At 43.5% G+C, this 13,205-nt stretch overlaps 1 protein-coding gene and 1 long non-coding RNA gene across 2 annotated transcripts in view; one reads left to right on the top strand and one right to left on the bottom strand.

The window, feature by feature from the left end:
- Positions 1-980: 980 nt before the first annotated feature.
- LOC144588794 (uncharacterized) lies at positions 981-2,226 on the bottom strand. Its single transcript, XR_013544502.1, has 2 exons — positions 2,090-2,226; positions 981-1,292 (listed from the first exon to the last, which is right to left on the bottom strand). It is a non-coding gene; the product is annotated as an uncharacterized LOC144588794 (long non-coding RNA).
- Positions 1,686-13,205, top strand: part of DDAH1 (dimethylarginine dimethylaminohydrolase 1) — a 165,255-nt gene continuing 153,735 nt past the window's right edge. Inside the window, exon 1 of the mRNA XM_020795037.3 lies at positions 1,686-1,793. The gene's annotated coding sequence lies outside the window, so the exon portion shown is untranslated. The remainder of the gene's footprint in view (positions 1,794-13,205) is intronic.

Genomic DNA, 13,205 nt, shown 5'->3' with positions numbered 1-13,205 from the left:
CGTTGCCTGGAGGCGATCCAAAAGAGAGGGCAGGGAATCCTCTTGTTCCCTTGAGATTTCTGAGTTTTGGTGGTGGAAATCTTGCTTTCGGCTACACGGTCACCTTGAGCGTGGAATTTCAGCCCCCCTAACCCTCCCCCCCCCCGTTTGGGGATCCCAACAGCCAGACGTTCAATGTTCTTCTCCTACAACTACTGTATAATTAACTTGTTCGGATTCCCCCTCCCTTTCTTCACAAAGCTACTAGATCTTACCTCCTCTGGAATTGTTTTCTGACTGGCATTCCTGCCCAATCAAAAAAAAAAATGTGAAGGTGTTTTCCACTTTCTGAGACAGTGATTGAGTCCTATGGAGGGAGGTTTTGGATCCTCTGATTTCTCCACCTCTCAAATCCTACATCTCTACACTTTACAGGTAGTACAACCAGACAGAGATGACCGAAAGAAAGCCCTTTAAAGGGGTTCCCCGTTTCTTGATTTTCTGACCTGTGTTTAAAGAAACTACTTCAAAGAAAGCAGAACTGAAAGTTGTTCCTAGGGAACAGTGAACTTCCAGTGACCTTCAGTCTAGCATGAAATGATAAGCAATTAAAATAAACAGTGCTCAAATTACATGTTCCAGTTTAGGACTATTCAAAACCAATGCTTTTTACTAGTACACAGACTTTAAATACTATGTATTATAGAGATACATTAGATACATTAGAAACATTGTACAACTTTTTATGGTGCAATACTTCATATATTTCAGTATGTTCAAAATATGGAAACATCCAAAGGTTCTTTATTGATGTAATCATGTGTAGAAGGCATAAACTCCCAATGAGGGTGGATGAATTTATTGGGGCCATCAGTAAATAAAAAAGCAACAGTAGGCCTTTAGAACCCCATTTTCCTTGTAGATTCTGCTGTTCATTTGGCTCTTTAATATTGCTTCTGCTGTTTGAGGGTTTGAGTGGGGGCACAGGGTCCTAGCTTCTGTTGTGGTGCCTTATGATTTGACTTCATGGCTGTAAGTATTTCCAGATGATGATTCAGACACCAGACGTAACAATATTTCCATATTTGGTAGAGCAGTAGCCTGCATTTTCCACATTTTTCTACTCTGTTATCCAACCACAAAGCATTCTTGACAGCTTCAGATGTTGTTAAATATAGACTTCACTTTTGTTCCCAAGGCAGGAAATTCTTTGGAATTCCTGATGCGGTGTATTTTCCTCCACTTCTTCACGCAATCTGCCTATTATGGTTTAGGAGGAACAGTAGTGGAGGAAACAGTTGTGGTTTGCTGATCTGTTAGTAAAAAAAAAATAACAACACACTCTCATGTTAAGAGAGGTACTCTAGCTACCAATCACCCTTCCTAATTGCTTATCCATTCTAGAGGTTGTGTTTATTTTAATTTTGCTCTCCAATAAAGTTCAGATCCCTTATCTGCTGTTTATTTCCAACCAAGCTGTTTTAAAACAGAATATTTGAAGGGGGGAAACCCTATAGCAAACTAAAGAGGGGAGGGGGGAGAAAGAGACAGGGAGGGAGAAGGAGGGAGGAGATGTGAAGAGGGGGAAGCAATATGATCAACTTGGCTGCCTACCATGGCCATAAGGTTTGTGTCTTATATGTGCTGTTACATTCCCAGAGGGTGGCCATGTAGGGGAGGGGCGCGAACCCCTCGCCAGCCCTACTGCTGCTCTGGAGGAGGCAAAGCCCAGGGCTCGTCGCCTGCGCCTTCCACCGCTGAAAGGGGTGCAACACCGCAGAGAGGGAGACATTTCATAGGGACTGTGTTTCAGGGTAAGTGTTGCTCCTGTGTCCTAACCGACGGGGAGGGGGGGGAGATGTGAGTGTGGGTCTAGTAATGTGTGGAGTTTTAAAAAGAGAATAAGAAGCAGCTTTGTTGAATCTGACAGGAGTTACAGAAATGAAAAGGGGGGGGGCTTCTTTTAAGAGAAAGGGGCTGGGTGTCTTTGCAGCCAGGGAGGTAAGACCAATATAATAGAGCCTGTGTCCTTCACTCGGGGAGGCTTGAAGCCCCAGTCTGCGGCACTCTTCTGCAGTGCAGTTTCCACAAACATACGGTTTTGTCTTACTTTTCAAACACGGGTATGTTTTCTCCTGGCTGGCTCCAGCTTTTCCCCTCCACCACCACCACCTCCACCACCTCCAACGAAGGAACAGAAATGAGGCTGATGGGTAAAAGTCCGTCTTTTGTGGATTCTTCTGGGAGACATTCTCCTTCCCACTCCCTCCAGTAAGGCAACATAAGGAAACCATCTGCTGATCCGGAGTGGTGCCAAATACTAGGAGCTGCACTTTGTATAAAATCATTGCATTTCCTGCATAGCCTTCTCCTTCCACGAGTGTTCACAAAGAAGGAAGAAAAGCCCTCAACCTCTCTCACAGACCTGCCCTCGAGGTGCCGCATTTCTTATCCACTCGGCGTTGCAACAGGGCAGCAGGGCTGTTACTGAGCCGTTTTTTGTTTCCTCCAGGCACCTGTAGCCGGAGACTCGCAAACAGAACTGGCTGAAACCGGTGCTTCCTCCCAAAGTTTCCTGGGGCCCGGTAAGGTAGGGCGACTGCCCTCTACAGGCGGGGCGGAAAAAAGCTGTGCCCTTACCTGGCCTTGTTTAGCAATCCGCCTTGGGAAGGAGGCGGAGAGCGGGGGGGGGGGGGGAGAGAGAAACAGAGACAGTCGCCAAAGTGATTTCCGGCTTCAGCTAAACAAACTCCCGAGGTTTCCAACCCCGATCCATATTTGGAGAAAGTCTTGAGGACCTCGTCATCCGCCACCCCCGAGGATGATGTAGTTAGAAGGCAGGCGTTGCCGCATCGTGCTCCGTTTAGCCAGAAGATCTCATGGGGGTCCTTGAACAACTGCAGGCATACCAGAGATCGAGGTCACCCGGGAAGCTCTGGGCGTGTTTTCTAATTCTCCTTTCCTGGAGTTCCTTGTATATTTGTGTGCGCGCGTGTGCTGTGGGGGAAAATCTTCCTGCCTCCCCTCCACAGGCAGTAACTCTTCCCTAGTTGCAGGTGTCCCAGGTACTGTAGAGAGAGCTGCATCTAGTCCCTCAACCAATTAGTGTGGGGGAAATGGAGGAGCTTCGCCCTACTACAGTGTCTTTGGGGAGGGGGCAGAACAGACTTGCCTTGGGCAGAGTTGGAGGGAATAGCTTGGAGATGACAGCTCCCATCATCCCTTAGCCACGTTGGCTGGAGTTATGGGACTTGTAGTCCAGAAAGTAACTTCTCGAAACGCGGGATTATAATAGATCATCAGCTGGACTGGACAGCTGGAACTATGCAGAAAAGATCAATTTATCTATATAGATGTGTTTAAAAACTTGAGTCCATTTTGCTTTACGGTTGCCCCAGCTGCTCAGGGAACCAAAGGACTTCGCTGGGGTGCATTGCTGTTTGTAAGACTGCTTGCACTCAGAGAGTTCTTGGAAGACTGCAGGAAACTGCTGAGTTTAAAGAAATGTCACACAAACACAATTTGATTTTCATATTGATCTGAACAATTTTCCTTGATGAAAAGCCATGCAGGATTGCAGTCTTGTAAATGTAGTTTGGTCTCCGATGGTTCCAGAAATGTTGTTTGTTTGTTTGGTTTGGTTTAAAAATCTGCTGCTGAAGAGGTTGCCGCTGAGTGCGGGTGGGGTGGCCCTTGGCTGGTCTCACTAATAAACAGAGCAAATAGCGCTCTACTGACATGTCGGGAGAAAGGAGCAGAGCTGCCGTTGTGGAAACCAGTCACTTGGATATGTGACTATACATCCACCCAACATCTTAAGGGCTATCAGCCAGGGGGGAGTGTGTGATCTTTTATCAATGACTTTTCCTGCTTTTTTCTTAATCTTGCTGGTGTGTGTGTGTGTGTGTGTACCCCATCCCCTGTACTTCTCCATGTTTCCTGTTGCGTCTTGCCTTTTCCTCAATGCCATAGTGAAGTCTCCCTCCAGCGGGTTCCAACTTATAATCTACAACCACACCAACCAGTATAGCTGTTGAGCACACTTGCTGTAGGTGATGGGATTTGTAGTCTGGCACATTCAGAGTGCACTACCTTTGAAAGGCTGCTTTTGTGTACACTAATAGTGGATCTGCATGGAATACTCTTTGCCTCAGTAGGACGTGGTGGCTTTATTCATATAGCCTCTCTGGAAGATATCACTGAATGTCCTTTGAATGGAATTCATCAGAGAAGGCCTGGAGCTCCTTTGAGCTTCAAAGAACACATGTTTCCCTGCATCATCAGCCCTGAAGCCTTTGGTTTAGCCCCTTCTATAGCCTAGCAGTGTCAAAGATTGTGGCTCTATGTTTTAATTCACAAAATAAATCCACATTTCTCAGGGTTTCCCATTTGCAATGCCAAACGGCAGTGCCAGATTTAAGCTGCTTTGTCTGGAGGCAGAGGCAAGAATTCCAGACACTCCACTTGTTCAGTCAGGGCTCATGTAGCACCGTTGTGTGATACAGGTTCTGCCACACTGCATTGACTGGTAGGACTGGCTTGCAAAGGCTGATGATGTCATTTGAGCTTCCCTGTGGAAGCTGCTGTCCCCTTCATGGATTGCTGCCTTGTCGTGGCGAAGGGGCTTGAGTAACTCAGAGAAGCTATGGGCTATGCCGTGCAGGGACACCCAAGACGGACAGGACATAGTGGAGAGTTCCGACTAAACGCAATCCACCTGGAGTAGGAACTGGCAATGCCACTCCAGTATCTTTGCCAAGAACGCCCCATGATCAGAAACAAAAGGCTAAAAGATATGACGCTGGAAGATGGGACCCTCAGGTCGGAAGGCGTCCAACATGCTACTGGGGAAGAGTGGAGGACAAGTACAAGTAGCTCCAGAGCTAATGAAGTGGTTGGGCCAAAGCCGAAAGGACGCTCAGCTGTGGACATGCCTGGAAGTGAAAGGAAAATCCAATGCTGCAAAGAAAAATACTGCATAGGAACCTGGAATGTAAGATCTATGAACGTTGGGAAGCTGGAGGTGGTCAAACAGGAGATGGCAAGAATAAACATCGACATCCTGGGCATCAGTGAACTAAAGTGGACAGGAATGGGTGAATTCAGCTCAGATGATTATCATATCTACTATTGTGGGCAAGAATCCCGTAGAAGGAATGGAGTGGCCCTCATAGTCAACAAACGAGTGGGAAAAGCTGTAATGGGATACAATCTCAAAAATGATAGAATGATGTCAATACGAATCCAAGGCAGACCTTTCAACATCACAATAATCCAAGTTTATGCACCAACCACCACTGCTGAGGAGACTGAAATTGAACAGTTTTATGAAGATTTACAACACCTTCTAGAACTGACACCAAAGAAAGATGTTCTTCTCATTCTAGGGGACTGGAATGCTAAAGTGGGGAGCCAAGAGATAAAAGGAACAACAGGGAAGTTTGGCCTTGGAGTTCAGAACGAAGCAGGACAAAGGCTAATAGAGTTTTGTCAAGAGAATAAGCTGGTCATCACAAACACTCTTTTCCAACAACACAAGAGGCGACTCTATACATGGAAATCACCAGATGGGCAATATCGAAATCAGATTGATTATATTCTCTGCAGCCAAAGATGGAGAAGCTCTATACAGTCAGCAAAAACAAGACCTGGAGCTGACTGCGGTTCTGATCATCAGCTTCTCATAGCAAAATTCAAGCTTAGACTAAAGAGATTAGGAAAAACCACTGGGCCACTCAGGTATAATCTAAACCAAATCCCTTATGAATACACAGTGGAAGTAAAGAACAGATTTAAGGAACTAGATTTGGTGGACAGAGTGCCTGAAGAACTTTGGATAGAGGCTCGTAACATTGTCCAGGAGGCAGCAACGAAAACCATCCCAAAGAAAAGGAAATGCAAGAAAGCAAAATGGCTGTCCAACGAGGCCTTAGAAATAGCAGAGAGGAGAAGGGAAGCAAAATGCAAGGGAGATAGGGAAAGTTACAGAAAGTTGAATGCAGACTTCCAAAGAATAGCAAGGAGAGACAAGAGGGCCTTCTTAAACGAACAATGCAAAGAAATAGAGGAAAATAACAGAAAAGGAAAAACCAGAGATCTGTTCAGGAAAATTGGAGATATTAGAGGAACATTTCGCGCAAAGATGGACATGATAAAGGACAAAAATGGGAGGGACCTAACAGAAGCAGAAGACATCAAGAAGAGGTGGCAAGAATACACAGAGGAATTATATCAGAAAGATGTGGCTATCCTGGACAACCCAGACAATGCAGCTGCTGACCTTGAGCCAGACATCCTGGAGAGTGAAGTCAAGTGGGCCTTAGAAAGCCTGGCTAACAACAAGGCCAGTGGAGGTGATGGCATTCCAGTTGAACTATTTAAAATCTTGAAAGATGATGCTGTTAAGGTGCTACATTCAATATGCCAGCAAGTTTGGAAAACCCAACAGTGGCCAGAGGATTGGAAAAGATCAGTCTACATCCCAATCCCAAAGAAAGGCAGTGCCAAAGAATGCTCCAACTACCGCACAATTGCACTCATTTCACACGCTAGCAAGGTTATGCTCAAAATCCTCCAGGGTAGGCTTCAGCAGTATGTAGACCGAGAACTCCCAGAAGTACAAGCTGGATTCCGAAGAGGCAGAGGCACTCGAGACCAAATTGCTAACTTGCGCTGGATTATGGAGAAAGCCAGAGAGTTCCAGAAAAATATCTACTTCTGCTTCATCGACTATGCAAAAGCCTTTGACTGTGTGGACCACAACAGACTATGGCAAGTTCTTAAAGAAATGGGAGTGCCTGACCACCTTATCTATCTACTGAGAAACCTATACGTGGGACAGGAAGCAACAGTTAGAACTGGCTATGGAACAACTGATTGGTTCAAAATTGGGAAAGGAGTACGACAGGGCTGTATATTGTCCCCCAGCTTATTCAACTTATATGCAGAATACATCATGCGGAAGGCTGGACTGGAGGAATCCCAAGCCGGAATTAAGATTGCCGGAAGAAACATCAACAACCTCCGATATGCAGATGACACCACTCTGATGGCAGAAAGTGAGGAGGAATTAAAGAACCTTGTAATGAGGGTGAAAGAGGAGAGTGCAAAAAACGGTCTGAAACTCAACATCAAAAAAACGAAGATCATGGCCACTGGTCCCATCACCTCCTGGGAAATAGAAGGGGAAGATATGGAGGCAGTGACAGATTTTATTTTCCTGGGCTCCATGATCACTGCAGATGGACACAGCAGCCACGAAATTAAAAGGCGCCTGCTTCTTGGGAGGAAAGCGATGACAAATCTTGACAGCATCTTAAAAAGCAGAGACATCACCTTGCCAACAAAAGTCCGAATAGTCAAAGCTATGGTTTTTCCTGTCGTGATGTATGGAAGTGAGAGCTGGACCATAAAGAAAGCAGACCGCCGAAGAATTGATGCCTTTGAATTGTGGTGCTGGAGGAGACTCTTGAGAGTCCCCTGGACTGCAAGGAGAACAAACCTATCAATTCTAAAGGAAATCAACCCCGAGTGCTCACTGGAAGGACAGATCTTGAAGTTGAGGCTCCAGTACTTTGGCCATCTAATGAGAAGAAAAGACTCCCTGGAAAAGACCCTGATGTTGGGAAAGTGTGATGGCAAGAGGAGAAGGGGACGACCGAGGATGAGATGGCTGGACAGTGTCTGCGAAGCAACCAACATGAATTTGACACAACTCCGGGAGGCAGTAGAAGATAGGAGGGCCTGGCGTGCTCTGGTCCATGGGGTCACGAAGAGTCGGACACGACTAAACGACTAAACGAAACGAAACGTGGAAGCTGCTGTAGCTACGCAGGCCTAGCACCATGGCACTTATATTGGATATCATGCACTGAGGGTGGGGGATTTCTTATTAGTTGTTCCTTTGTTGGCACCCCAAGAACTGCACTAGACACCTCTATTTAGACTAGGCACAACTCTAATTGGACTTGTGTCTTAGCATGGAGAGGGCAACTCAGGTAGGCTTAAAGGTGTGTGGACAACTCAGACAGGACCCTCCAGAAGTTACGCTACTTGCCAATAGTGCCTAGATAAATAAATGCCTTCAAAAGCAAAAATGATGTGGCTAGAAGTCCATTCCAGAAATGGCTATGTGGGGTATTAAGCAGTGTACCGAGTCTATGGTGTATTTAAATAGTGAAATGGTATTTCTGGAGACTTCTAGGGGTGGCATTTCTCCTTTTTTTTTTTTGCCAGAAAAAGAGAAGACTGGAAAAATAGCCTTCAGATCTATGCTTTGGCTACTGTTACCCTTCTGGTCCTACCTAAGTTTCCTACCCCACCCCACCCCAAGAACATGAACTCAACTGAAACTATCAGGAGCATGGTTGTATTTTGCTTGAGTGTGTCTCAGAATGAAGATGGATGGCAGGCATTTAAAAAGAATGCTGACACAGATTTGTTTGAGAAAATTTCTTGTTCCAGATAATAGATTTCTGTGTTGTATTTAGTGTCACTGTTTTCTAGATTTTTTCCTCCCTATTCATTTATTTCCACCTCTTCTTCTTGCTTCTTTCTGTTTTCCCCCCTTTATTTCATTTCGTTCTGTGTTTAAAAGTGGTGTTTGCATTAGAGTGGCCCTTTTCTGCTGCCTCCAGCAGACCACTGGTTCCTACAGCCCTAAATTGTTCCCTTAGTGGTAAATGTCTTGGTTCTGTGACTCATCGGGAAGGTAAAAGGCTGAGAAAGGAGAGAGTTAAACATGGAAATGCATAAGACAAACAGTGGAACTCAAGGATGACCTCAGTGTTTAATGCTCAAGTAGTTTCAGGCTTTCATTTCCTTGGCTTCCAAAAAATTAATACTTGTACAATGTTTTTCTTTGCAAACATATAGAAGTCTACACGTCCTCTGAAACAACAGTAAAAACCAGCTTATTAAAAACTGGTTCTTTATTTTTCTTTGAAGTGGGGGCATCTCCACATTTAGTTTCTGATGTGTACATAATTTGCTATCCTTGTAGGGCTGAGTTACACAAAGGAAAAAAAATCTGTTTTTGAATGAGGATTAACATGTTTGAAATTGATTTATAAAATACAGTACCGACTACACAATCCACAGGGAAGCACAGATGATGATGATGATGATGATGATGATGATTTTTTGCCTGGGAAACATGCTTTTTGATAAATTTTTGATTGAAAAGTGAGAGATACTTTTATTTTAAGTCACATGTGAAATTGAATTATTTTGAATTGTTTTGACATATGTGAACCCCTCTGTTGGTGAAAATTGTTTCTGTGGGGTTTGTCAAGTAACGGATGCCAGCAGCATGGGTTTTGGACTTCAGGAAAATCTTGCAGTCTGATCTGAAAGAGAAAAGTTGGGTGGGAGAAAGAGCTTCCTCCTTCAAAATTATAGAAACTGCTGATCTTCTCAATGTCTCTCGTCAGTTTCTCTGGTGTGTCTCTCCTATCACCAGCCCCCAATGTGGGCTCCATGGCTCCCTCTCCTCCATCCTGTGTGTCTTCTTTCTTTCTTTCTTTCTTTCTTTCTTTCTTTCTTTCTTTCTTTCTTTCTTTCTTTCTTTCTTTCTTTCTTTCTTTCTTTCTTTCTTTCTTTCTTTCTTTCTTTCTTTCTTTTGGAAAACAGTTTTCCCCCTATCTGTCATACTGAAGAAGCGCTATACTAGATTGCAAGAAATTAAAAAAAATTAAAAATAATATCACAGCAGCAGCTAGTGACTGGCTGTGAGAGGCAGGCAATGTGAAGATGAGTGTGTGCTTGACAAAGTTTCAAATGCAATGATTCTAGAAGCCTGGGCAGCCTCCTAGGCCGGTATACTATACTGTTTAAAAACAGATTAAAAGTTTTCCCAAGAAAACACACACACACACACACACACACACACACACACACACACACACACACACACACACACACACACACACACACACACACACACAGAGAGAGAGAGAGAGAGAGAGAGAGAGAGAGAGAGAGAGATCCAAAAATCACATGACTACCCGTTGACTTTAAACCAACTTCAAAAACATCACTCCATCTCGCAGTTCATTTTCATATAATTACATAAGAACCTCTCGCTTTTTCTTGTACTTTTCTTCAAAAAATTAAAAAGAGGAAAGAAACCCTGCAGTTTCCAGGGCTCTTCTGATGGGGAGGCGGGAGAGTCTTGAAAATAGGTGTTGGAAGTGATGTGTTTTTAAAATGATAGTTCCAGGGGCTTGGGTGTATGACTGGAAAGCTTTTAACTTGGTTGCCGCCTATTTTATTTCAAGTTACCAAGTGACAGAGATAGGCTTTTGACATATGCTCTGCAGTGACCTTCAATTGGTAGCTGAGGATGTCAAATGCATATGACACACTGTCTGCAGACAGACATTTCTTTCTGTCATTCTTTTCTTAGAACAAGGGCTTTTAGTAATGGTATGTGCATACATATGGCTGGCCTGTTATGGACATTGGCAGAACAATGCAATATTAAATGCTAAGAGCAGATTATGCCAGCTATTGAGAAGTTTGCTGCCTTCCTCATTGCAAGATCTGGGAAGATAGACTTGTTCCAGTCTTCTGAAAATCTTCCAGAACCACTTATCAAAGGGCTAGACCACAATATAATGATGGGTTCACCAAGCAATTAAATTTGGTATGGGCATCAGAATTTGTTGCATAGCTCAGATATCTTAATCAAAACACCTAATGTGCTCTTACAGGCACATACTGGTAAATGATGCTCACATTCTTCTCCTGGCTCTATTAGGAGTGCCCTTCCTCTCACAAATCATCCTGAATGTAATTGAAGTGTTGTTGTTGTTGTTGTTTTTAAAAAAACCATTAGAGCTTTTTCAGCCTCACCTCTTATTCTGTGTGCACAATTAAAAATAACTGATTTTTAGACTCGCTAAAACTAATTTGCCTTGGGGAATAGGTGCATATCGTGTTTCAGCATTGAGCTTGGTCTGAAAGTACCTTAAGCACTTGGGGTACACATTAATTCCCTCATTTTGACAGAGGAGTGTATAATTGCCTCCTTTCAGACTTCCCCCCCCCCCCCAATGGGGAGTGGTATCCTGAAGTTTATGTATGTATCGAATTTTAGGATTCTGGTTCACTGGCAAATACTTTTTTCACTATTTAGCTGGCCAGCCTGAGGTTGAGGCATCTTCAGTTACAAGTACAAATTATTTTGCACTATGCATGCATAGATAATTATTTCGAGCTGCTCCTGAGACGATTCGCTCCAGAAAGCTAAAGCAATTAGAGGCAATAGAGTACTACTCCATCATGCATGAGACTTGATTTGCTTAGTACCAACATGCTTAGCAGGGGAATTGTTTGCCCCCTGTTTTGACTTTCAGTTTGAAAAATACCGTTTTCACGTTTTCTAGCAGTTCGTCTTTCTTTTTCTGTTCTTCAAATTTAATTTTTTTTCTTGAGAAGCCAGAATGATTTTGGCAATATTTGTTTGTTTGTTTGTAGGTTTATTTTAGGACTTAAAAGCATAGTATTCCTTTAAAGTCTGGTTTCACAAATCATAACAAACTGCAGCAATCAACTTCTCTGCAACAATAATGTGCTTTCAACTGTATGGGCCATATTTAATGTCTGTTTCTGGTCCCAGATCTCTTTAATTCCCAATTTACTCATTTCTTGGTATCTTCACAATTTGGGGGTAGGCTTTCAGCGCTCTGTTTTATAAAAGAGGTGTGCAAATGTCAGATTGTTTGAGCAATCAGAGTTAGAGTTCTATGTGTTCCACATAAAACTTGTAGAAGTCACTTTTCTTGGTCAGAATCTCCAGGCCAGCATCATGGCTGAGGAATTCTGGGAGCTGTAGTTAAAAAAAAAAAGTTTTTCTAAGCTGTGTCAAATGTAAAGGTGATAGCTTACAGGTATCTGCCACAACAACTTTGCTGTTCCAGTCAGTCAGTCTGTCAGTCTATCAATCAGTGAAGCTTCTACACAATATAAATGCACCAGTCCCATAAATAATTAAGATGAGATTACATTTAATTAACAATAATAATAACAACGTGCTGTTCAGTCAAACTTACGCTAACCTTTTCTAGGGTCTTCATCTTTTGGTGGTGCTCTGACACACATTATAGCTCACCCAAGCCTACATAAGCTGGCTCTTCTCCTGGGAGGCGTAGTGGGGAGTCCAACCCCAACGAGGTGCTCCAACTCACTGAGCTACCCAACCAGCTAAAATTACAATTCTTAAAAATCCAAAGGGAATGCAAAATGAAATCTGTAATATTTTCTAAAATTATTGTTTGAAATTCAGTGCAAGTTAGTTTCACTGTAGCTGTATTGTGGAAGGTGTGTGTTGCAGTGGGGGGGGCACTGAACCTAAAAGAAGGGCTGAGAGGAAATAGAAAGTATTCACAAGGGTTTTGTTGTCTGCATGTTTTTACTCAGGGTAGCATGTAAAGTGGGCACACATGTATTTATCCCATGCAATACGAGATGCACCTAGTTTCTGGATTTGCAACACAAGCATCCCATCATAGGACAACGGGCATGTTCTCAGACTATGTACAGCATGAACGATTTGGCTTTAGTTCGTAGTGGTGCTTGGTGCCACAGTTTTATGGGCAAGAGCATCAGAGGCTGTTTTGCACCCCAGGCTGCCCCTTATCTATGTGCCCCATCAGTCACTGCTTGGTTACTGATAGGTGTAAACTGTAATTTGTATAGTGGCAAGTTGGGTGGCTACGTATTAATTTTGTTACTCCAGTTCATGAGCAACATAGGTTCTTGTGATGATTTGACCTTTTTGAACCGAACAATTACTTGTACTCTTACTAAAGCCATCTGTCCACATTTCTATCAAAGCTGAATGCACATGCTTAAGTAATACTTGGTGGCTTGGATCCAAGCCTGCTCCCTGCCGTCTTGAAGATGTTTATTTATTATTTTATTTTATTTATACCCCGCCCATCTGGTCTTCCGACCACTCTAGGTGGCTTCCAATACACAGATAAAAACGTACAGATATACACAAAAAATTATAATATGGGCTAATAAATTAGGAATTATTTAAGATGGCAAAAAGAAAGGAAAAGTATAAAGAAGAAAGAGTGATCAAGGGTTAACTGGAGGGAAGGTCTGCACGAACATCCATGTTTTTAGTTGGTTTTTGAAAATACCCAGCGAGGGGGCTGCACGAATCACCGGAGGGAGATTGTTCCAGAGGCGAGGAGCCACCACCAAGAAGGCCCAGT

Source organism: Pogona vitticeps, chromosome 4 (genome assembly GCF_051106095.1).
Source record: "Pogona vitticeps strain Pit_001003342236 chromosome 4, PviZW2.1, whole genome shotgun sequence".
Classification (NCBI taxonomy): Eukaryota; Metazoa; Chordata; class Lepidosauria; order Squamata; family Agamidae; genus Pogona; species Pogona vitticeps.
The sequence above is the reverse complement of the archived record's forward strand: the minus strand, read 5'-3'. Positions and strand labels throughout refer to the sequence as shown.